General features: G+C 32.9%; 1 pseudogene; it reads left to right on the top strand.

Moving 5' to 3' along the window:
* Positions 1-2,170: 2,170 nt before the first annotated feature.
* On the top strand, positions 2,171-23,035 carry LOC142621348 (quillaic acid 3-O-glycosyltransferase CSL1-like; annotated as a pseudogene).
* The last annotated feature ends 1,604 nt before the right edge of the window (positions 23,036-24,639 follow it).

Raw genomic sequence — 24,639 nt, 5'->3', positions numbered from 1 at the left:
GGAATAAGCCAACACTAATGTTATGAGAAAAAGCATAACTTAACAGAAAAGATGTCCTATAATTGTTATTATATTAGATTAGGAATGATGCACATAGCCTTTTTGTAATCCCCCTGTTTTCATCGTCAAATATAATCATGACCCTTTCAGCCACCAGCAGGTTGAGATTGCTTCTTAAAACAAGAAATTTTCAACAAAGAAAAAAAAATCTAGATATTTCTTATACCCTTTCCAATGACATCAAAATAATGCCTTCATTTTTTTTCTATATTAGCAAAGAAAACATCCACTAACTATGAATGAAATTGGGCGGAAAAGAGGGAAGAGAAATTTGAGCAGACCTATGCCCTACATATAGTTTGAATTATAAGGCAGCCTTTAGTAATTGCAATTAGAGTGGCGCAGCAGAAGTGTATCTCAAAGAATCTAACATCTTTGTAGGCTTTAATATTGATAGATAAAACTATTTAAGTGTGAAAACATATTTTTAAGTGGGAAAATCATGTATTGATGGACCTATTTTTGGTGTTGCTAGGTTCTAATTCTACTGATTTATTGTGATTCAAGGGTGGTTGATTTCATTGTTGAAAATAAGAGGTAAGTGGTGTTTACTAATTTTTGGGGGTTTTTCCAAAATAGTTTTGATTATGAAACTATCCTTATATCAAAGAAATATGTTGATATTATATAAATATATTGATATCCTATAAATGCTTGATGTGCACATTGTATGGAAACGTTGACTATTTGTTATATGAAAAACTTGTGGGACAACTTAAACTTATTTAAATTTGTATGTGTGGAGAAATCCTTGTATTTTGAGTATTATGACTGGATTATTTGTTGAAGGCATCTAAAATTTATTTTGAATCCTATGGCAAGTTGTGATTAAAAGCTTAATGTTGTATTAGTCCTTAGTAAGGGACAATCATACTGTAACTAGTCTTTAGCAAGAGACGATCCTAGAAAAGGGGACAGTGCACATTTGGTAGCTCCTTAGCAAGGCAGAATACCATTGAGGATCCGAAAAGGGGGCTCCTTAGTAAGGGAGTACACCTTTAGGTTCTAAAGGAGCCACCCTTAAAAAATGGATGAAAAGAGGGTTTCAGCCCTAAAAGGGGACAGCACAACCCTGTTAACAGGACGTAAACATTGATTGCGAGAAAAACCTAAGAAATTATTTATATAATGGTGTTGGTATATTATGATGGCTCACAATATAATAATATTTTTATATGAAATATTTGATGTTAAAATATAGATAGTTTTGCAAGTTATAACTTTGTTGTATGGAATATCCATTTCAAGGTTCACACTGCAATGTTAGTAAATTTCACTTGTTGAGTTATCTCACCATCCTTTTTATTTCCCTTTACAGACACATTAGAGGGATCATTGGAGTAGAGATTCTTAGAAGACAACAGTTACAAATTATATTGTGGAACTGAAGATTTTATTATTATTTTATGGTATTAAATGTTATACTGGAGAATTATTTTGAGAATATTTTATCTTTGGTAGGATTGGAGCTCTGACAATTGTGATGAGATTTTAGTTTGCTAGTTGCATTTATTTAATATTTTTATGGATTATTTAGATTGAATAGACTTTTATTATTTATGATTTTGGGGCGTTACAAAGAGTGTGAGTTTGTTGGATAGATAGGTGGGTATGGGTGGCTGGTGTTTCTTTTCTTTTCTTTTTTTCTTTTTTTTTTTTTTTTTTTTTTTTCGGGTGGTGGTGGATATGGGTTTGCTGGGTTGCGAAGGTCTGTGTGAGTTTGCTAGGTTGGGAGAGAGAGAGAGGAAGAGAGAGAAAGAAATATGTATTGTAAAATAAAGAAATAATTAAAAAAAAAAAAATACTTAAATGTAGTAAAAAATATAGAACCTTTGATGCTAGATATTTTGTAAAATGAGTTGTTAAAATAAATAAAGTGATTTTTTAAAATGCTAAATGTTAAAATTTTTGAGACTTTTGACGTGAATGCCCTAACAATTTGCAAGACAACAGAATTAGAATATTTTATAGGTTACCAAATCAGTTCAACGTTAACTCAGTGGAAATGAGGTAGGTAGCATACTAAGTACATATAGATAGCTACGCATAATTGATAATTGAGATTCATTTCAAGGAAATTTAGGTAGTACAGGCAGCGCTCGGGAAAGAAATGGAGGATTCCCTACCTCTCCATGTTTGCCATGTCCAAACTCTCTCCATATTCATAAACAGATCACATGCACTTCTCCACTCCACAGCTTTAGCTTTCTTGGTTTACTACAGAACTTCTTTTCTCTTCCAAGACCAAGATCCCAACGCCAAAGCCACACCATTATTTCTACCATGGCTTCTTGTCTTCGCTTCTGAGCTCCTCCTCTCTTTCACATGGCTCCTCGACCAAGCTTTTCGGTGGCGTCCAGTTACTCGAACAGTCTTTCCAGAGAGATTGCCAGAGGATGATAAGCTCCCAGCGATTGATGTGTTCATATGCACAACAGATCCAGACAAGGAACCAACTGTGGAGGTGATGAACACTGTGTTATCCGCCATGGCACTTGACTACCCGCCCGAGAAGCTTCATGTATATCTTTCAGATGATGGAGGGTCTCCTATAACTTTGCATGGTATGAAGGAGGCTTGGTCTTTTGCAAGGTGGTGGCTTCCTTTTTGTAGGAAGTACAGACTCAAGACGAGGTCCCCGGAGGCTTATTACTCGGCGGTTTCTAAGGATGATGACGAAGGTTCTGGGAGTTCCGAGTTCATGATAGAGAGACAGAAGATTAAGGTTAGTTTCCTCCCTGGGGGGGGGGGGGGGGTGTTCAATACGTCTACTGTTTATATACACAACTTTTTTCATAAATTCTTTCTCGCAATTCTGTGGTAAGTTCTTAATTGAAAATAATAAAGTAGTGTTAGTGTTGAATTATGTGAAAGTTAGTACAGTATTACTTGATGAGTACGTGTACGTATGTGTCTAAAGTTTTGATTTTGTATTTCCTAATTACTTGTGGACGTTTCAGTTTTCTTTTGGCCATAAATTTCTATGTATAGCAGCCTCAAATACCTGATATGGTGATATTGGTGCAGGAAAGATACGAGATGTTTAAGGAATCAATAAGAGAAGTAAGAGGAAGATTACTGGATCCAGTGCATGGCAGTGGGATCACTGCTCGAGATCACCCTTCTCTCATTGAGGTACCACTTTTCTTGTGTGGCAAAATTATCTTATGCAGTGTGATTGAGTTATAATTGATAACGTGATTTAAATTCATATTTTCAAGTTAAAAAAGCATATTGCGTGTAAAACATACGACATAACAAACATTGCCTTTCTTTTTGTTAGACTGTGTCCTAGTATCAAGGTTGTTTTGTGCAAGAGAAAATCTATGAACACAATATTTTGTGTTACAACTTTGATGTAAAAGATTTTAAATGATAAAAAAAAAATGGTGAGTCTATATAAAAAGTGATAAACAATCAATCACATAAAATATTTGTAAAAAAGATATGAGAAAAATGGTGGTCCTAGGGTTACTCTTTGTGCAAGCCTACTGGTCTCTATTGCTGGAATACAAATAAATTTTCGATACCCCATCAATTGTTTCTCAGCATTTGGTTGATTTACTTTGAAAAGTGAAAACCTTTCATGGATGCTTTGTATTTTGAAATTGTTGCATGATATTTTCATTATTAATCTTACTAACTACATTTGTTTCAATATACATAGTCAAACAATTATTCATCCACCAATTTCTCATTTGATTGATTTATTTAATATTTGTTAAGATCTCAATGAGCTTTTTCTAAGGTTTAAGATTAACAAATTCTAGTTTTGTTGTTAGGCTAATTAAAAAATTTTCCCAAATTTTAGATCAACTTAGTTTGTTATTGAGATTTTCCTTTATGTTTAAAAATGTCAAGTTATTGTTAAGAATTAAAATGATTATATTTAAGTTTATTTCAGTTAGCCTTAAAATTATGATGTTCAAATTTTATTTTAATTAAATGTCAAAATAAGGAAAATAAGATAATAAATATTATAATAATTTTTTTTTTGTCCAATTCAAGGGGTTAGTTTGAACCCCGGGCTCCAAGTAGAGCAGCCCTGAAGAAATGACAAGGACAACTGCAGTGCAAATTAAAGTTGCGATGTCAACGTGTGGCCTGATAGGAAGATTGAGAAAATTCATTTATGCCTACAAATAAGTTATTTTTATTTATTTCTAAGAAAAAAAAGAAGTTATTTTATTAATGAAAAAGAGGAAAGAATAAAGTTTTAAGCACACCCAATATTTATAATGCTTTATAGTATATAAAATTCGTAAAAGTGTCAAACTTTAACGAGGTCTAGGATGATTGTTTGATCTAGATTATTAAATTTGGTAGTTGGTACACAACACTTGCTATTAAGACAATTTTTGTGTTGACTCGAGAAGCTTAAAGTTATTTTTATTTCTTTCTAAGAAAAAGAATTTATTTTTATTTTATAAAAAAGAAGAAAGAATAAAGTTTTAAGCACGCCCAATATTTATAATGCTTAATTTAAATAAAAAATTTGTAAAAGTGTCAAACTTTAACAAGGTCTAGGATGATTGTTTGATCTAGATTATATAATTTGGTAGTTGGTACACAACACTTGCTATTAAGACAATTATGGTGTTGACTCGAGAAGCCTAAAGTTATTTTTATTTCTTTCTAAGAAAAAGAAGAAGTTATTTTTATTATTTTTTAAAAAGGAAAGAATAAAGTTTTAAGCATGCCCAATATTTATAATGCTTTAAATAAAAAATTCATAAAAGTGTCAAACTTTAATGAGGTCTACGATGATTGTTTGATCTAGATTATTTAATTTGGTAGTTGGTACACAACTCTTGCTATTAAGACAATTATGATGTTGACTCGAGAAGCTTAAAGTTATTTTTATTTCTTTCTAAGAAAAAGAAGAAGTTATTTTTATTTATAAAAAAGAGGAAAGAATAAAGTTTTAAGCACGCCTAATATTAATAATGCTTTAAATAAAAAATTCATAAAAGTTTCAAATTTTAACGAGGTCTAGGATGATTGTTTGATCTAGATTATTTAATTTGGTAGTTGGTACACAACACTTGCTATTAAGACAATTATGGTGTTGACTCGAGAAACCTAAAGTCAAATGTGAGTTTGGCATTAATTGTGGGGTTAACTATCTCGAGAACTCCATTTACTCTCAGTGAAAAAGACAAAAAAATAAATAATAAAAAATCTTCATTTACAGATTTGTCAAGCTCCGATGGAGCTTGTAATGTGGGCTTTTCACCGTTTATATATATTTATGCATTATGTTTGGATATTTTTAAGGTAATAATTATTTTATTTTTGAGAATTTTTAAGATAATTGTTAATAAATTATAATAAAATTTTTTTACATTATTTTAATGAAAAATATAAAAAATTGTCAATAACATTCATTGTTTTATCATTCCCCTAATAAAATAATTCTAAAAATAACTCCTAAACAATGCCTTTAGAGCATTGGTTAATACTTCCTTTTATTCATTTTTGAAATACCATTTATTTATTTTCGATTGGAACAGTTTTCAAAGACTACATTATGGCACCTTGTACTTTAGGAAGTGATTTTTTTTTTAATAAAATAGAATTTTCATTTAGGCTAGTGTTTGTTGAGCACATTTTTTTTTTAATACTAAAATCGTGAGTTGACGACGTGATTTTAGTTAAAAAAAATGTGTGTAATAAGGTGTATGTAATAGTTTTTTTCTTGCATTTAAGGGAGGAAAGTGAGAGAATGAGCAATCTGCTATAGAGAAAATCATTTTTCACACATAATTTTACAATTTGTTGACTTATGTGATTGTGATTTGGAGACAGGAAGTGTCCACCATTTACAATGATATCCAATTGGACAAAGTTTAGCTATAAAACTGACTGTAACCTTAAACTACAATCTTACTCAATAAAATAAACATACTACATATTTTAAAATTTTAATAGTTGAATTACACATTCTTTACTATATTGGAATTTTTTGGTCCTCTGTCAAATGCCAATCTACCTCTTCTTTTTAGCCCCATGGAGGACGAGCATGCATTCGTAGAAAAGTAAAGGAGGAGGAGGAGGAGGAGGAGGAGGAGGATTATTATTAAAAAAAGGGAGAGACTTGAGATTTGAGAGAGAGAGTAGGTGAGAGGATGTCTACTATATTAGTTACCGAAAAAGTGTGGGGAAAGGAACTAATGGTAGGTGGTAACGTGAATCAAAATAGCCAAATACTACTGTTTTTGAAAATATTTTGCAATCTACTACTATTTCTGAAATATGTAGGGATTTACCATTAATTGGGAACTTGAGTTTGGGGAAATCGAGTTTTTCATGGTACTTAAGTTCCACGAACTCGAGTTCCATGGAAAAATTTTGAAATTTTTTTATGCAACTTGAGTTTCATATAAAATTGCACTGCAAATTTGAAGGCTAATTTTTCAAAGAACTCAAATTTTTGGAACTTCAGTTATACGACAAATTCGAGTTTCAAAAAGGTGGTGGATTGCAAAATATTTTATAAATAGTGGTAGATCTATGCATATTTTTCCAAATGGTGATATATGGCTATTTTAGCCTGGTAAAATGTGGTGATAGATTTAAGCGGAAAAAAAAAAAAAAAAAAAGAAAACAAATGTAAACGTGTGACTAGGAAAGTGGGAATAAAATGAGTGACTTGTCTAGTCATTCTGACGTTTTCTAGACTTCGGTTTTTTTTTTTTTTTTTTTTTTTTCATAGTTAAAAGTTCAAGTTCAACTATTAAACAATTACTTATAATGTACTTTGTATATAACATACTATACTTTGTCAACAATTATAATTAGGAAAAAGAAAAAAGGAAGCATAAAGAAAATCTTTAAATTTTTTATATTTTCTTAATATAATTTATGAAAAATAAAAATTCACATAAACTTTATTTGAATATTTTAAATTATATTAATTATGATATCATTAGTTTGAACACCGGTTTGATCATGGTCGGACCACAAAATCAATAACTAGTCCTTTTTCTGGTTCTTAGTCAATTTCAGTTTTTAAAACTATGGATATTCCAGTCGTTTCGGCCGGAACGAAATGAAATCAATAAGATTGATTTAGTCAATTTCATTTCAATAACGAAATGAAATCAATAATATTTAAGCTTAAGGATTACATATTAGTTGAAATATGTACTTATAAGTTATACCAATTGGGGTTCTGTTTCACCAAATCAGATTCTGAAACAGTATTCATAACTTTGATTTCACCTAAACTCTTATTTAAACAAACCCACTGTCACTCTCTAAACCCGGGCCTGGAAAGCATGAATCACCTAAATATTCAACCTATATATGTCTCTATATCATATAGAAACCATGAATCAAATCAAATATTACATAATAAAAACTCTGTAAAATTTCCTCAATCAATAAGAGCTCTAATGAGATCATTCCACTCCATTTCTCAATACATAACTAAAACTTTAGCAAATAAAGTCTCCCTTCCAACTAAGCTGCAACTGCCTTTACCTAAGGAATATTTGCTTCCAGATTACCTCTGCCATCTGAAAGAATGGGAATTAAGGGTGGTTGAGATACTTTAGTAAGACTGTAAGAGGACTTGCTAACCTCGGATGTGGGAGCGAACCTGTTCAGAAAAAATTACATATTTTTTTTCTTTCACAAAATCACTACTTTGCAAGGTATCAAGATCACAAAAGCTATTCATAAAAATGCAGGAAAATATTTCTTATAATGTCAATAGGGTCATAAAATATGATACATCATCAAACACAATCACATAAAACAATTCCCTAGATCTTTCTACTCATGGTCAATGTTATGCCCTATTGACAAGTTTTGCGGTCTTCTCTTTGGTACTGGAACCCTTTCTTTGGCATGGCTCTCTCTTTGGAACTGAAAGTTGGCTGGGATCCCTCTTTGGGGATTAGCTATGATTTCATGATTCTATTTGTTGGGTTAAGATGACTTGACTCCGGTTAATTAATTCAATTACTCAAGTTGATTAATTAGGTTCAATTGCATGCAAATCGTGGAAGCACCAACAAATCACCAAAAATACTAAATGCAACAGAAAATAAATTTGACATGGTGATTTGTTGACAAATGGGCAAAACCTTGCAAGGCAAAAATTTCACCAAGTATATAAGGTCACCACTCCCAAGAATCCACTAATCAACAATCAAACGGTTACAAGTATAAGGAATCTTAACAACTACCCTGGCTTATCCTGAAATACCAACCTACAATTGAACATTTGCTCTAATACCCAATTGGACTTGATCTTATAGTACTTCTTTCTATGATCTTGTACTACTTCTTTCCTTTAATGCACAAATCTCCAATTTATGACTAACTCTTTGCACGGATCCTAGTACGTGACTAACTCCACCAACTTAAACAGATGTTATTGGCTGCAAAGTTCTTCACTTCATCAACAATGAAGATCAAGAAGCACTTAGTTACAAAACTCTATGACGTACGAACGTAGTAGCTTCACACAGAGAAAATAAGTCTCTTGGTCTCTGTATCTGTGTGTGACGGCTTTTAAAATAAGCCTTATATATATTTAGCGTTTTGAGAAAAGAAACCCTAAACAAATACTTAAGCTTGGGCCGAATTTTAGATCTGGAAATTCTGAAATCGTAATTCTTGATAGATAGAGTTGTTGTCGAGCTATCTATCGAGCTTCACATTAAGTCTCGATAGCAGGCTTCTATTGTGCAATCTGTTAAGACTTAATGAACAACTTTTCTTCACTTGTTTCTTGGACCAATCTTCATGTCTTTACTACTTGACTTGAACAACATGTTTTTTAAAGTACTAAACTCATCTTAAATCAACCCAATTATCAGTAAAATGCATTTTGTCAAAGGATTAACCAATTACAATAAATTATGACCCTACCAATCTCCCCCTTTGGCATTCCGTGACAAAACCACAAAAAACAATTATGAGAGAAGTCTAACATAACTGTCCCATAATTTACAGATGTACATAAGTCTAACCCTACAATGAACTCTTGAAGACTTTGCAAAAAAGAGAGATCATGGCATGATGATAGACTTGAAACCTGTCTTATTTGAAACATTTAAACAAGATTCATCAAGGCAACAAGTGTGAAACATAGACAATTTGTATACAAGGAGAAACATGTGCATAAAGATAGAAAAGAAATAACAGATGTGAGACAAAGGTGAAGAAAACATACATACATACATACATACATACATATATATATATATATATATATCAAGGAATACAATGTATGTGATAAAAGTGGTCATAAGACCATGGTACATGTAATGAGAAAAGACCTCATTACATCCCTCAAAAACACTTTCCCCCTATCTAGTATATCCTATGCTAGCTCTCCCCCTAAGACCTAGACTATTCTCATCTACAAAATAACTTCCCCTTTTTGTCACGAGTGACAAACGGTGTATCACCAAGAGGTCATCATATCATTAATACCACTATATAAATATAATTGCACTCTAGGCCTTATTAATAAATTATATCCCAAGACTTTATTAAACACGTAACCCCTTCATAAAATATTCGTAGTAACACAAAGTCATAAACGTAGACTGCCGCTTTGTAGATTACTACATCTTATCCTTGAGTACCCGGTTTAATTCTTTAAAGTTATTCATTATATATTTATGAAATCCAATTTCATAAATATATACTTTAGTAATTTCTTACTAAAGTGGTTAGGCCTAACTCTCTGAATAACTGAAAACATTAAACTGATCTCAAGGGAATATTTTATATCTCCATCAAGAGACTATGAATTCCATCTTGAGAATATATGTTCCATCAACACTAAATGTGGCTGCCCAACATACTGAGGTTTTGACCGTCACTTCAGGTCTCACTCCTGATATATCAAAGCAACCTACACTTCATGATCAGGTCTATTATTCTCTCAGGATTAAGAGTTCATGCAAATAGAAGTCGTGAGATTTATTATTCATTTGACAGTCGTTAGAAAAATAATAAATCTCACAGCGGTCCTGTTCAATATATTTTAACTCTTAAAACATATCAACATATCAACTAGAAGTTTCCACTTCCATGATCAAGACAAATCATCTTAGTTGACACGTTATAGTCTTCGCAGATGAAATGCCCAATTTCATCACCGACTACGAACTATAAATTCTAAGTTTACAAAGAACTTGTGATTTACATCTTCTGTGACTTTTCACATAAATCACATACAATGCATCTCATGGACTATATGATAATGTCCCATATTCATGTTACCATTATTTTAGATAATAATAAAATAACTTTATCAAACACAATATTAAGTCATACATCATGTCGTACATAATGTCATACATAATATCATACATAGCATCATACAATAGGATTTAAGGGCACAAATCCTAACAAAAGGAGTAAAAGACAACGTGCAATGCATGATAATGCACAAACATGTTACATGCAAAAAAAATTGCATCATGGGCAAAAACTCAATCCAACCTAACAGCACTCACAGTGTATAAACAGTCACACAATCTTAGAATGCATGAAACATTGTTATAATGAACTTAGAATGCAATGCATGATCGTGTGAATTCATTTTAACAAAATCCAACCCAAAATTTTTGACAAAATCACAAAAACCCCAAAATTCTCCCAAACCTAAAACCTAGGTCACAAAAATGCGAGAAATGCATGAAGAAAGGGAAAAAGAAAGATTTAGAGCATATACCAAGAGATTTGGACAAGAATTAGGCTGAAATCTTGATTGGAGGAGGAATTTTGGTGAAAAGAAGGGTTTTGGGTCGAGAGAGAAGTGAGAGAAATCGAGATATTTGATTTTGCATAAAACCGGGTCAGACCTAATATATATATATATATATATATATATATATATATATATATATATATATATATATATATATATATATAGAAAATGCATCTCGATAGATCGACGAGGTGTCGAGCTGCTATCGAGAACAAATTCTTGATAGATCGAGAGGTATCAAGGAGGTATCGACGACATTAAATCTCGATAGATCGAGGAAGGTATCTAAAAGCTATTGAGCAGATAGAGACCTCAAAGAATTTGGCTTGATGGATCGGGTTATCTATCAAGACGTATCGAGAGAAACCCTGAAATCTTGATAGAAGAGGCTTGTATCGAGGAGTTGTCGAGTAGGTATTGAGAAGGTATCGAGCTATCTGTCGAGAATCCTAAAGAAGAGATTTCAAGGAGGAGAAATAACACAAGATGAATACAACCAAGATAACCATCAAGGCAAGCATTCAAATAGTATGTTAAGCACAAAAACACAACCTTAATCCTCAATGCAAAGCATTCCTAGATTGAAACACACTAAACAAGTCTAACCAAATTTTATTTAAAAACAAGTTTAGACAGTTTAGAAAGCATATACTACCACATGTATTCCTTGTGATGGCCAAATCATATTGTACCTGTACAATAGTATCAAAATTAGCAAAGATCATATGTGTTGTGTGTGAAACTTTTGCAAAAGAGCATAAGTACATCATTATGTGAAAAGTAGTGATATGGGAGGATTAAATACATTCACACAAAGTCATAACTGTTTGATGGGGACTATTACCTTGGAGGTACATCATATAACTTTCACATCTCCTAGAAACACGCTTGCAACCATATTAAAAGCATTTTGATTCTTTTTGCTTTTCATGTTCTTTGCATATATATTTTTTAAGCATATCATGCATGGGCATACAAGAGAGAAAAGAAAGTACCCAATTATATAAGCTTGAACATCCTAATTTTGCTATGCAAGTGCTACACCTTACCGAGCACGGCTTTTATGAATTGCACACAGATATTTTATAATTGACGAGTTTTAGTACTGAGATAATTATTTATGCCTTTATTTTATGATTTTTTAGTCCTTCTGATAAAAGGAGTGATATGAGTGTTAAGTACAAGAGATTACTTAATCTTACTTATCACAAACATGAGCCACAAAACTCACTTGCTTAGTTGTGCATAGAGATGCTCATCTAAGTTATAAGAGATACAAAATTTAGAAAATTTTGTTTCATTGGCCATTCAAGGTACACAAGTACCAATGTACACAAACACACACTGTTCTTATATTTTTTTGATTTTTCAAATTTATTTTATTTTATTTTTTTGAAAAACAAAATAAAGCAAAACTAAAAACACACAAACAAAAACATGTTTAAACAAATCAATGCATAAAAACTAGACTGACTCAAAACAATAAAGCAAAACACACAAGTAATGCAAACACACAAAAAAAGGGAGAGAGAAAAGTGACTAAATCACTTAAAGCCTTTTTTCCTTCCACAACTTGGAGGAACCTTTCCTTTTAGCGTACCCTTGAATCGGCAGTGAGGGGGAAGAATTGCAACCATTCAAGTTGGAAAGGAACATGAGGAGTTTGAGGAGATCTCTAAGAGGAGCAAGAGAGGATGGAAACTGACTCAGGTTTCCTGATGAGACCATGCTGTTGCTCTGTTGAGTGGCTAGCCACTTATAGCAATTAGGTCGAGTATGTCCAGCTGCTCCACAATGATGACAGAGATGCTGCTTCTTCTGTTTAGACTTTTGAGCATTTCCCTTCTTGGCCCTAGGGTTTTTAGTTTCTTTCTTAGTAAGCTTAGAGGGTGCTCCTAAGATAGATTTATCATTGTCTATATTCTAACTAGCTATCATAGTTTTGACATTATTATTTTCAGATTCAATGTTATTAGCAAGAGAAACAAAAACAGTAGTACTAGAAGAAGCAATATTAGGAGCAGATAAATCGTACCCTAAACCGGTTCGATTGGAGGCAGATTTTTGCATACTGAGCATCTCATCAAGCTTTGCACTTGAAGTCCTCTCCAACTGAGCTCTGACTTGAAACAGCTCCGCTTCAAGCTTCTTGGTCTTCTCAGCCAAGAAATTGTTCTCAAACCTCAGTGCTCCAATAGTCTGATTGGCTTCATAAAACTTTGTGGAGATTTCTTCTCGTTGGAGCTCCACATCACTGAGCTTCTTAGTAGCCAACCTATACAACTTCTCCTGCTTTTCGGAGACCTTGTATAACTTTGCATAGGCTTTTTGAATGTCATCTTGTTCATCCATCTTCTCAAACTTTGACTCCACCAAGTCCTCTTCTTCATCCACATCTTCTACAACCCCCTCAGTAGGATTGACAGTGGCGGTGAAGGAATTTAGGATTCCATCATCCTCATTTTCGGAACTATCCTCAGGTTCAGTGTCGCTCAAAGTAGCAGCAAGTGCCTTGCTCTTCTCGATGGACTTGAGATAAGTAGGGCACTCTTGTTTCATGTAACCAAAGCCTTGACACCTAAAACACTTGGGTCCTAAGGGAACAGTGTACTAACCACCATCCCTAGCATCCCTCTTCCCTTTGTCTTGGCTCTTAGACTGAGAAGAACTAGATTACCTATGATTCTTGACAAAGTCCTTTGCATTGGCATTCTTCATGAACTTCTTGAATTGCCTTGTGATGTAGGACTACATTTTAGAATATTCGTTGTCTGAAGACTCATTCGTGTCACTGTTCTTGGCCTTCAGTGCAATGCTCCTACCCTTACTTGATTTCCCAATCCTTGTCAAACCCAACTCATAGGTCTGCAGATTGCCAACCAGCTCTATCAAAGGAATTTTATCGATGTCCTTTGATTCCTCAATAGCGGTGATCTTGGCATGAAATCTCTCGGGTAGAGATTTAAGTACCTTTCTCACAATCTTAGGTTCGAGAATAGTTTCTCCAAGATTAAAAGCTGAGCTCACTATGTCCTTGAGCTTGGCATAAAACTTATCAAATGACTCATCCTCCTCCATTTTAATCTCTTCGAAGCTAGTAGTGAGCCTCTGAAGTTTCGAGTCCTTAACAACCTTTATTCCCCCATAAGTTGTCTAGAGAATGGTCCATGTTTCCTTTGTAGTTTCAGTGGAGGATATCTCCTTGAACTCCTCATTCGTGACAGCACTGAATAAAACATTCAATACCTTGCTGTTGAAATTTGCATCTTTGATCTTAGCATCATCCCAATCAGCCAGCGTTTCCTTTGGCTTGGTCCAACCTATTTCCATAGCTTGTTACACTTTCTCATCTAGAGACTGCAAGAAAGCTCTCATGCGTACTTTTCAGTATGCATAGTTAGTACCATCAAATAACGGAGGTATAATGAGTGACTGTCCTCTATCCATGACAAACAGGGGCAATGAATTACACAGCAAAGATTAAAACCTAATCAGAGTGTGTCTGCTCTGATACCAAAACCTAATTAGAGTGTGTCTACTCTGATACCACTTGATAGACCAAGAATATATTGACCCATTGTGATGAATAAATTGATTAATTAGCCAAGTTTATTAATTAATCAAATTAACATGCAATATACGTGGCAGCACAAACAAATCACCAACTAAAATAAAATGCAGCGAAAAATAAAGTTGACAAGGTGATTTGTTTACGAATGGGGAAAACCTCCAAGGCAAAAACTTGACCGGGTGATTTTAAGGTCACTACTCCCAAGAATTCACTATTATCATAACAAGTGGTTACAAGTAAAGGAATCCAAGTACCTTATACCAACCTACAATTGAATTCATACCCCAATACCCAATTGGACTTATTTTGTAGTGACAATCTCTCCTTTTAATGCATGGCTCCCAATACGTGACTAACCAATAGAGGCGCGGATCTCAATACATGACTTAATCACCAACTTGAGAAGGATGTTGGTTGCAAAGTTCTTCAGTTCATCACATAATGAAGATCACGAAACTCCTTAGTCACAAAACCGTACGGTATACAAACACAGTAGCTTCTTCAAGAGAAAGAAGAACTAGGCAAATTAGGTTTCTGGTCACAATTTGCATGAACAATACTTTGCTTAACACTCGTGCAAATGTGTTTACTGTGACGGCCCTTAAAATAATCCTTATATATGTTTAGGGCTATGAGAAAAGAATGCCTAAACACATACTAACGGATTGGATTGAAATCAGAACTGAAAATCTGATTTTCACAAACCTCGATAGATACCCTATCTATCGAGCAACTGTCGAGCATTGGACTTAAACAGTTTTTTAAACCCCGATAGATACTAGCTGTAGAGATTTAAAATCTAGCACTTCATCATTTGATTCTTGGACAGACTTGCATGGTTTTAACACTTGAACTTGAAATCTTGTTTCTTGAAGCATTAAATACATCCTAGATTTACCCAAATACAAGTAAAGTGCGTTTTGTCAAAGGATTAATGAATTCTATATTGACATATGTTCCTAACATGAATCACATATGTCCTAACACGGGTCAATCAGGTTGCGGGTTGGGTTGACTCATATTTTTCAAACAAGATTTTTTTTTCAATTAAAAAAATTCAATGACTTTGACAACCTGTTTAGAGAGAATGAATAAAATCAATTAAGGAAATAAATTGCACTTAATGCCACTTGTTAATATCCTTTCAATTATGACAGTTTTGAGCATGACAAAAATTATTTATAGTCATAAATTCATGATGGAAAAAGTCTTCAATGTTAATAGTTCACTGTCAAAATGCATATAATTACAAGTTTACAACTTCAAAAAGAGATAGAATTTAAAACAAACAAAATAAGTAAGCTAGCAAACCATCTTAAGTTTACATCACTTATAATATCATTCCTACAAAAGATTAAAAAAAAAAATACTACATGTCATGGACCAAAGTAGCAAATGTGTGAAATGTCAAATGTGTGAAAGTGTGAAAAGAAGGGCAGAGGCGCAAGAGACAAGAGTAGAGGAACCATGTTTCACGTTTGTGATTATGCCTTTGGCTTTGGAGTACAGTTAGTCAACTAGTCAAATTGAATGAGATTTTTTTTTAAATGGTTGTCTTATGTTGTCTTATCTCATTCTCTCATTTCTGTGAAGCTTTATTGGTTGTGAAACTCAAATAATCAAATTGAATGTGAAGTTATTGTCTTGTCTGTTGTCTATATCTATAATTTATTGGCTATTGGTTCTGGTGCTTTGTGCTTTATGCACCTAGTATTAGGACGTAGTCTAAATATTTTTGTAGCGAATTTTTTTTAATGGGTCGGGTCACGGGTTATTTGGGTCGGGTCGGGTTGACCTGCAAAAAATTGGGTCAGGTTATGGGTCAACCTGTTTTTACTTCAGGTTAAAAAAATCGAGTTCGGGTCAGGTATTTTTCGGGTTGGGTTAGAGAATTTGACCCGTTTTGCCATGTATAGTTGTTGTCGAGCTATCTATCAAACTTTACATTAAGTCCCGATAACAGGCTTCTGTTGAGTTATCTGTCGAGACTTAATAAACAACATTTCTTCACTTGTTTCTTGGACTAATCTTTATGTCTTTAATGCTTGACTTGAATAATATGTTTCTTGAAGTACTAAACCCATCTTAGATTTACCCCATTACAAGTAAAGTGCATTTTATCAAAAGATTAGCCAATTACAATAAATTATGAGCCTAACACTATTCACGACTTGTCTTATTAGGGTTTCAAAACTATTTCTTAAAGTGCCCACAACCAATATGTTTCGAAACAAATCTTACGAAAAAGATTCAATACAACCTTTGCAAAATAGATAAGTTAATATCATGATATTTCCATATCTTTGCAAGAAAAAATGACACATAACAAATCTTAAAAAACTTCATGAGTAAAAAAATAGGAAGTTCTCAAGACAATTTCTCACCACAATAATTTTGGAAAATATTCATAATCCCTTTTCTCAAAACATCATGACTAAAACTGAGCAGTGACTTTTTCAAAGCAAATGATAGGCAACTAAAACCATAATATTTTCAAAATATTCATACCCTTGAAATGTCTCATACATACATATACATATATATATATATAAAACTCAGCACATCCCACAATATTTTAACAAGTAATCAAGGCTTTCTTGTAATTATCAAGATCAAAAATTTCGAGAGTATGAAACAAGATGTATACATAAATGTAAATATTTCTTCATTATAACCATAGTTTTGATAGTTAAAACATGCAAATACCACTTACCTCTTGAATTCACAAACTGCAATCAACCACTCTTACGTCACAGTAAGGCCATAGAATTAGAACCTAGAAATACCAAAATGGAAGGCCTATCAATTTACACAAATTCTCTATTGCATAAACTATTCCAACGTGTTTCCATGGTAATAACATAGACAACACTATTGTAAGGCTTTTAGACCCCAATTGTCTCAGATTTAATTAACTTTTAACCAAATTATTAATTAGATTAATTATGATATTGATTAATAAGATTAACACATCAAACAAGCACAAATCACAAGAACACCAAGAATAATGATCCACAAAAACTTTTTGGAACTATAGTTTCATAGTAAAAAATTTGGAAATGATTTAAATTGAATAATCTTCAAAGCAACATTTCACTAATAGAATTGTAGTTTGTATAATAGATTTAATCCTAAATCAACTGCTACCTCATGTAGTGCTTACTGACATGACCGCACGTAACTTCAAATCCACAGACTCTTTTACTGTGAAACTGTTTCACACAAATACACTAGTTTGTGACTTTGAGATCTCCACTCAAAAATTTAAACCAGCAACTGTGGTTGACTTGATGCAGCACCTTTGCTTTAAAACTGGATCTGTTGTTTGCCCAAGGTCTCTAGTTGTAGCTTCAAAATGGTATGAAAAATCTCTAGACCTGTGTGCAAAACACTACCCTCTTGAATATGTAAAAACATGCTCTAGTGTTTTTATTTAAATATCCTTCAATTCTATCAAAACCCTAGATCAAACAGCTGAAAGAAAAAGCCAGATATGAAATTTACAAAAATCTCATTTGGTCAAGGTGTGGATCTTTATCGGTTGAGATAAGTGAAACTTATCTGCAGTTTAATTTTTAAGATTTCTTAAGTCTTCAATTGCGCTGAACTTCATTTATTTTGTTTAATTGAATATTTCTACACTAAACAACTAGACAAACTAAGTTCGAAAATGTTACAATTCTTCATGGTTGCCAACCTAAAACTATTATTTCTATTGATTTTTTCATTCTTTTAACTGGTATCCACTTCATTTCTAGCATGTATTTTCAATTTTTCTAGCCCCCGATGTTCCAAGATCCATTCATCGAAAAGTTCAGAACAATTCTATGGTAAGCCAAATAGTTCATCATACATCAGATCCATGTTGTCTAATATTCCCTTACACCGCCTGCTATACTAGATGAGTTGATAAGCTAAAATCTTAGGATCTTAGCGTATAGAGAACCGCTTGTAGCAATACTCAATTGACAAATCTATTTGCTGCAGGTGACCATAAAAAGCACTTGGCTGGTTTACTTGAGGGCAAAATCGGATTACATACATCAACCCCTAACAATACCTATTCTAAATCAAGGATGCCCACTGGTCAAATTCTTTTAAACTAGGTGGATTTCCCCACTAGAAGTTCTCTGGGATAAGATATCATTCCTCCATGGGGACTTAGAAGAGAAAATATATACATATATATATGAAATAGCTCGAAGGCATCAAATGATCTTGTAAAGTTTAAGACCCCTTAAACACAAAATGTTTAACCTAGTTATTTAGCCAAGTGATTACTTAGATAAATTATTCAGTTCTAAGTTAACACATATAAATCATATCATGTAAATAATGCGGAAATATAAAGAACACAACTATATGATAACCCAGAAAAACCTAACTAGTAAAAAATTGGGGAGGATTTAACCTAACTATCCTCAAGGTAAAAAATAGATCTACTAAGAAATAATTGAAGTTTGTACAATAAGACTTAGACTACTAACATCCTATTATTACCTCGTGTAGAAAACTTACTACCACGACCACGTGATAGCCCCGAGTCCACGGACTACATCTTTTCTTGATCTGCTGCAACCACAAGTTCTCCTACTTGTAACTTTGAGACTCTACTCAAAGGTTTCAGATTTTCTTTAAGTTTTTTAAACAGCAACTAAAGTGATTATCAAGCTCTTGATACGAATCTTGATCTTAATAACCCTATGTGTGTGTATGAAGGTAAACACCTCTAGATCTCATAAAAAATTCACCACACAACACTCAAAAGGACTTCTAAAACGTAGTTAAGGTTTTTCCTTTTATACTTGGAGTAAAACATAAAACCCTACACGTCAAACAGGCTTGGGCTGAATTGAAAATTCTGCAGAAAAATAATTTTGCTCGAGATTCGATCCATCGAATTTAATTTTTGATAGATCGAGCCTTGCAGATTTTTTTCAATAATTTCTGCAATCACTCGATTCCAATTTTACAATTAAACACTTTCAGTAAACTTAAATCTAGACTCTATGTTTTGATCATGGTTTGCCAACACATTACATATTGAAGTTTTAATACATTAGTCCCTAAGGTCTTAGAACCTAACAAATCTAACAAGGGAGAAGATGTACTTCAGATTGTAATTAAGAAAATTTTAAGTTGAAGTCTTTATTGAGTAATAATGAATTTGACACAAAGGAATTGGACTTATCAAGAAGATCCTTGATATAGAAATTCAACATGATAGAGGGACGGGAAACTTCTGGTTATCCCAGAGGAAATATCTTAAGAAAGTGTTAGAAGGTTTAGAATGCTTAATACTTAAACCTAATAGTACACCGCTTGCTTCCAATTTTAAATAATCGCCACAGATACGTCTTAGTTTAGTTAAGGAGTCAAAATGCAGTTGAGTGTTTTATGTTGACTGCTATTTCTTATGTTGTTAGTGTTTTTATGTGAACCTTGACTGATATTCCTTATGTTGTTAGTGTGGTATGTAGATACATGATAGATCCACGAAAAAAAGCATTGGAACGTATTAAAATGTGTTTTCAAGAATCAAGTAGGCACTCACAACTACAAGGAGGCATTTGATCTGAGACCATGTATAGAATCTATTTGTTATGTTGATTTCGATTAAGAAAAGGGATATTGATTTTATAAGATCAATGACATGTTGTCTTTATGTTTGCTAGTGGTATAGTTTGCAGGAAGTTTACTTTGTAGGATGCAATTTCTGTATCCACTATAGAGTCAAAATTTATGGTAGTAACATAGGCAACAAAAGAAGTATTTTGGTTCAAAGTACTACTTAATGAGCTTGATTTTAACAAGACAATATGATGTTGCATTGTGATAGCTACAGTGTAATTCATTGGACAACGAATCAAGTATAACATACATGAACAAAGCATATTCAATAAACTAAATATAAGATGCTAAAGCAAATTACTTTCAGCCTCTTAATTTCTTCCTCTCCTTTTATATGTTTTAATATTCCTTCCTTTTTCTATCATTCCTGCCATATAATATTTGTTAACATATATAGTGTTGTGGGCTTTAGGCCCAACTAGTTTACTTGTTTAGCACTCTTACTTGTACTACACTCATATTTACTTGTACTACACTCATATTTACTTGTACTGCACTCATATGCCTTCTATATAAAGGCACTCATGTATATTCTTTCAGTGAGAAATACAATACTATTCAATTCAGTATTTCTAACAATATTTAATTTTGCGAGGTTGCCAGGTGATACAGGATAATTCCAATGATAGAGTGCAAGTAGACCAAGTTAAGACGCCTCTGCTTATTTATGTTTCTCGTGAAAAAAGGCCTTCTCATTCCCACCATTTTAAGGCTGGAGCGCTCAATGTCCTTGTATGAGTACTCTTTCCCTGCTATATATACTTATTCAGTATCATTTACGCATCAAGAACTTGACAAGTATTATTGCAGCAACGAGTCTCGTGCATGATAAGCAATTCCCCTTACATACTAGTGCTGGATTGTGATATGTATTGCAATGACCCGACTTCAGCTAGACGAGCAATGTGTTTTCATCTTGACTCTAAGTTCTTGCATTCGCTAGCTTTTGTTCAATTCCCTCAAAGATTCCATAATATCAGTAAGAATGACATCTATGACAAATACCGAGATACGTATTTTCGGTATGGAAACAAAAACTGAATACTTACATATGCATGTACGAGCCTTTAAGACTGGATGAAGACAAAAATTTTCAATATTGGCTTAAATTTATACCCTTTTTAGGTACTGTGGCAAGGTGCGTATGGGCTCCAGGGACCGATCTTGTCTGGTACAGGTTTTTATATCAAGAGAGTGTCATTATGTGGAGGTTCTTCTATACAAGGTTTGTGGGATTTTGTCTGTTTCCATTGAATTACAGAAAGGGGTTACGTGAATATTTCAACTGAGAAGTTGGTGTGGAAGTAACCCTTTGTGCAGTTAAAATATTATTTGTCTTGACTCTTGACAAAAAATGTCATGACGATTGCTTGTTTCTAATGTCGTCACTTATTACTAATATGAGAGACTGATGCTAGTTCCACTAATTTCACTTTCTAGATATCGATCTTGAGGAACTTAAACATTCATTTGGTTCGTCGAATGAATTAATCAAATCCCTTCACGGAAGCTACAAGCCTTATGTGATTAATGACCAGTACGGATTGCTAGAAGAGACTCATTTATTAGCCTCGTGTACCTATGAAAATGACACTAAATGGGGCAAAGAGGCAAGTAGACCTAATGAGATATTCTTTCACTGTAGAAAAATGTTAATTATATTACAAATTTTACTATATAAGCTAGACAAACTAATGTGACAATCTGTGCAATTAGTAGATTTCAAAAGCATAATAAATGAATATCTAAATTATATTTTGTAATTGGTAACACGATTGTATTGGTAATATAGTAAACTTTGTAGAATTCCTATCATCTTCCCTTCCTATATTAGTTTTTCAATTATAGACAAATGATATTACATATAAAATATTTTGACTTCTCATTTGCAGGTTGGTTTCTTATATAATTCTGTGGTGGAAGATTACTTTACAGGGTTCACCTTACATTGCAAAGGTTGGATTTCGGTTTATTGTGATCCATTGAGGCCACAATTCTTAGGAAGTGGCACCACCAATTTGAATGACTTCTTGATTCAAGGCATGAGATGGAGCTCTGGGTTGGTTGAAGTCAGTTTCTCAAAGTTCTGCCCTCTTACATATGGACCAACAAGAATGTCTATATTTGAGAGCTTGTGCTATGCACAACTTGCATTTCACCCCATTTCATATTTCTTGTCATTATGGTGTTTTGCTACTATTCCTCAGTTATGTCTACTTAATGACATCCCATTGTACCCTAAGGTAAGAATATACACACATTTCTATCATGCCCTCTTGTTACTTTACTTTTAATAGTATATAAAACATTTTCCACATCTTGCAAGTATCTTCATCACTCAACTAGCACCTCCTGGTGTTTTCAATGAAGATTTTAAAGATTCAAATTCTCCCTAATTATGAAGTTATCCTCCCCCCACACCCCCAAAAAAAATTCCTATTTCCTAATAATCATCAATACTTGTTGACAGGTTTCAGAAACCTACTTTGTTATATTTTTGTTCATCTTTTCATCAGCCATTTCCAAACATTTACAAGAGGTTCTTTCAACTGGAGGATCATTCCAAACATGGAGAAATGAACAAAGGATATGGATGATGAAGTCAATTACATCTCACTTATATGGAAGCTTAGATGCTATTATGAAGAGGATTGGAACAAGAGAAGCCAATTTCTTGCCCACCAACAAAGTTGAGGACGCTGAACAAGTGAAACTATACAAAATGGGCAAATTTGATTTCCAAACATCAAATATGTTTCTTGTTCCTATGGTTTCTCTAATCATCTTGAACTTGGTTTCCTTCATTGGTGGACTTGTCAGGGTGATCTTTGTGGGCAATTGGGACCAGATGCTTGTACAAGTTTTCATCTCATTCTATGTCTTAGTTATGAATTTCCCAATAATTGAGGCAATGATAGTAAGGAAGGATAAGGGACGTGTTCGACCATCAGTCACTATATTATCTGCTATGTTTTCAACTATTTTCTTGTTACTGGGATGTATCATTCTTTGTTGCTAAGTGTAAGACAATTTATTTAGTGCGCATTTCAAATTTCTTTTTTGCTACTAATTATAGCAATATTTACATTTTGAATTCAATAAATAAAAACTTCTTTATTATTATTATTTTATATATGTATATTTTATTGGTACTCTCTTGATTGTATTATATTCTTTTTTATAATGTGCATGCATGAGTCATTTCTAATCACTTATCTTACATGCAGCTGATTTCACCTGCTAGAACTAGTTGTCGGGTAATCCAAGTAATTTTCACCTCTAACAAGCTAAGCATTAATTGCAATATTTCAATCCTAACTTAAGATTCACACTAAATACAGTAATATTTTCATTCTAGAAAATAACATTACCTTTCTATCAAGCATTTGGAATTCTATCAGGATATTTCAACTCTTCGACATGTTTGTAAAAAAATCCTAATTGTATTTTTTATTATGTATGTTTTGCAACTAAAGAATTAAAAAAAAAAAAAAAAAAAAAAAAAAAAAAAAAAAAACCTCATCTTTCCAATATCTGGCACATAAGCTCCGTTTGGATACTCCATGCGTTTGGCGTTTTTTGCATTTTTTGGTTTTTTTTTTTTTTTTTTTTAGCGTCTCTTGTACTGTTCATGGGACATAAGTAATTTTTATTTATTTTTTTATTATTTTAAATTTTAATTTTTTACAAAATAAACGGTATTTAAACGCATCCATTGTTCAGTTTTTTCCCCTTACACGAAGCTCTCACTGCTCCAGGTGACACTGTCTGATTTGAACTCTACTAATTCGTTTTGTTTCATTTGCAGGCAGCAGCACACCCTCTTAGAATGGCCCAAACTCTCACACACAATTTTATAATAAGAATCATTGCTGCCTCCCATATATTGTTTTCCTATAGCCTCAGTGCCACTGGGCCACTATCAAATCATTTTGGGCTTTAATCCGTCGTGGGCTAGATTTAGTACCTATGTAACTCAACACTGGATTTGAATCTCATTTATAGTACTATAATAATAAATTATTAATTAATTTTTACGCTTTATGATAAAAGATGAGTAGCATCTGCGCTTTTTTTTTTTTCCCCTAAAGGTCAACATATATATTCAATTCATCATAATTCGAAATGATTACATTTTGTAATTTCAAAAATACCTTAGGGTGTGAAGAGATTTATAAAAACTATTTTTTTTCATTATTGTTGATGGTTCAAGTTGAGTGAGCAATGTGAAACGATTTTCCTGGAATGGTCTTTCAACAAAATCATTCGTTAAAACAGTTGTTTCATTCTACTTAAACTATACCATCAAATTTGGTGAATACAAATTCAGCATGAAACTAATAAAAAAAATTAATGAAGTGAAAAATAAAGAAAAAGTAAACAAAAAAAATATTGACCTACCCAAAACTTTTAAGGATTTAGGAATTAACCACGGAATACACATCTTCAATTTAGTGAGAGCACCAATATTTATATATTTTTTTTGTTTGATTGCGTGCATTGATTCATTTAATAAAAATGAATAGTATTAAACGAAATATATATATAAATATGTTGGTGTAATTCTTATATGTTTTGACATGATGATAAAAGTAATTATAATGTAAATGATCTCATTGATTCAAATTCATTGTATCTA

The sequence above is a fragment of the Castanea sativa genome, chromosome 12, assembly GCF_040712315.1.
Source record: "Castanea sativa cultivar Marrone di Chiusa Pesio chromosome 12, ASM4071231v1".
NCBI classification, from domain to species: Eukaryota; Viridiplantae; Streptophyta; class Magnoliopsida; order Fagales; family Fagaceae; genus Castanea; species Castanea sativa.
This window is presented reverse-complemented; position numbering and strand designations above follow the sequence as displayed.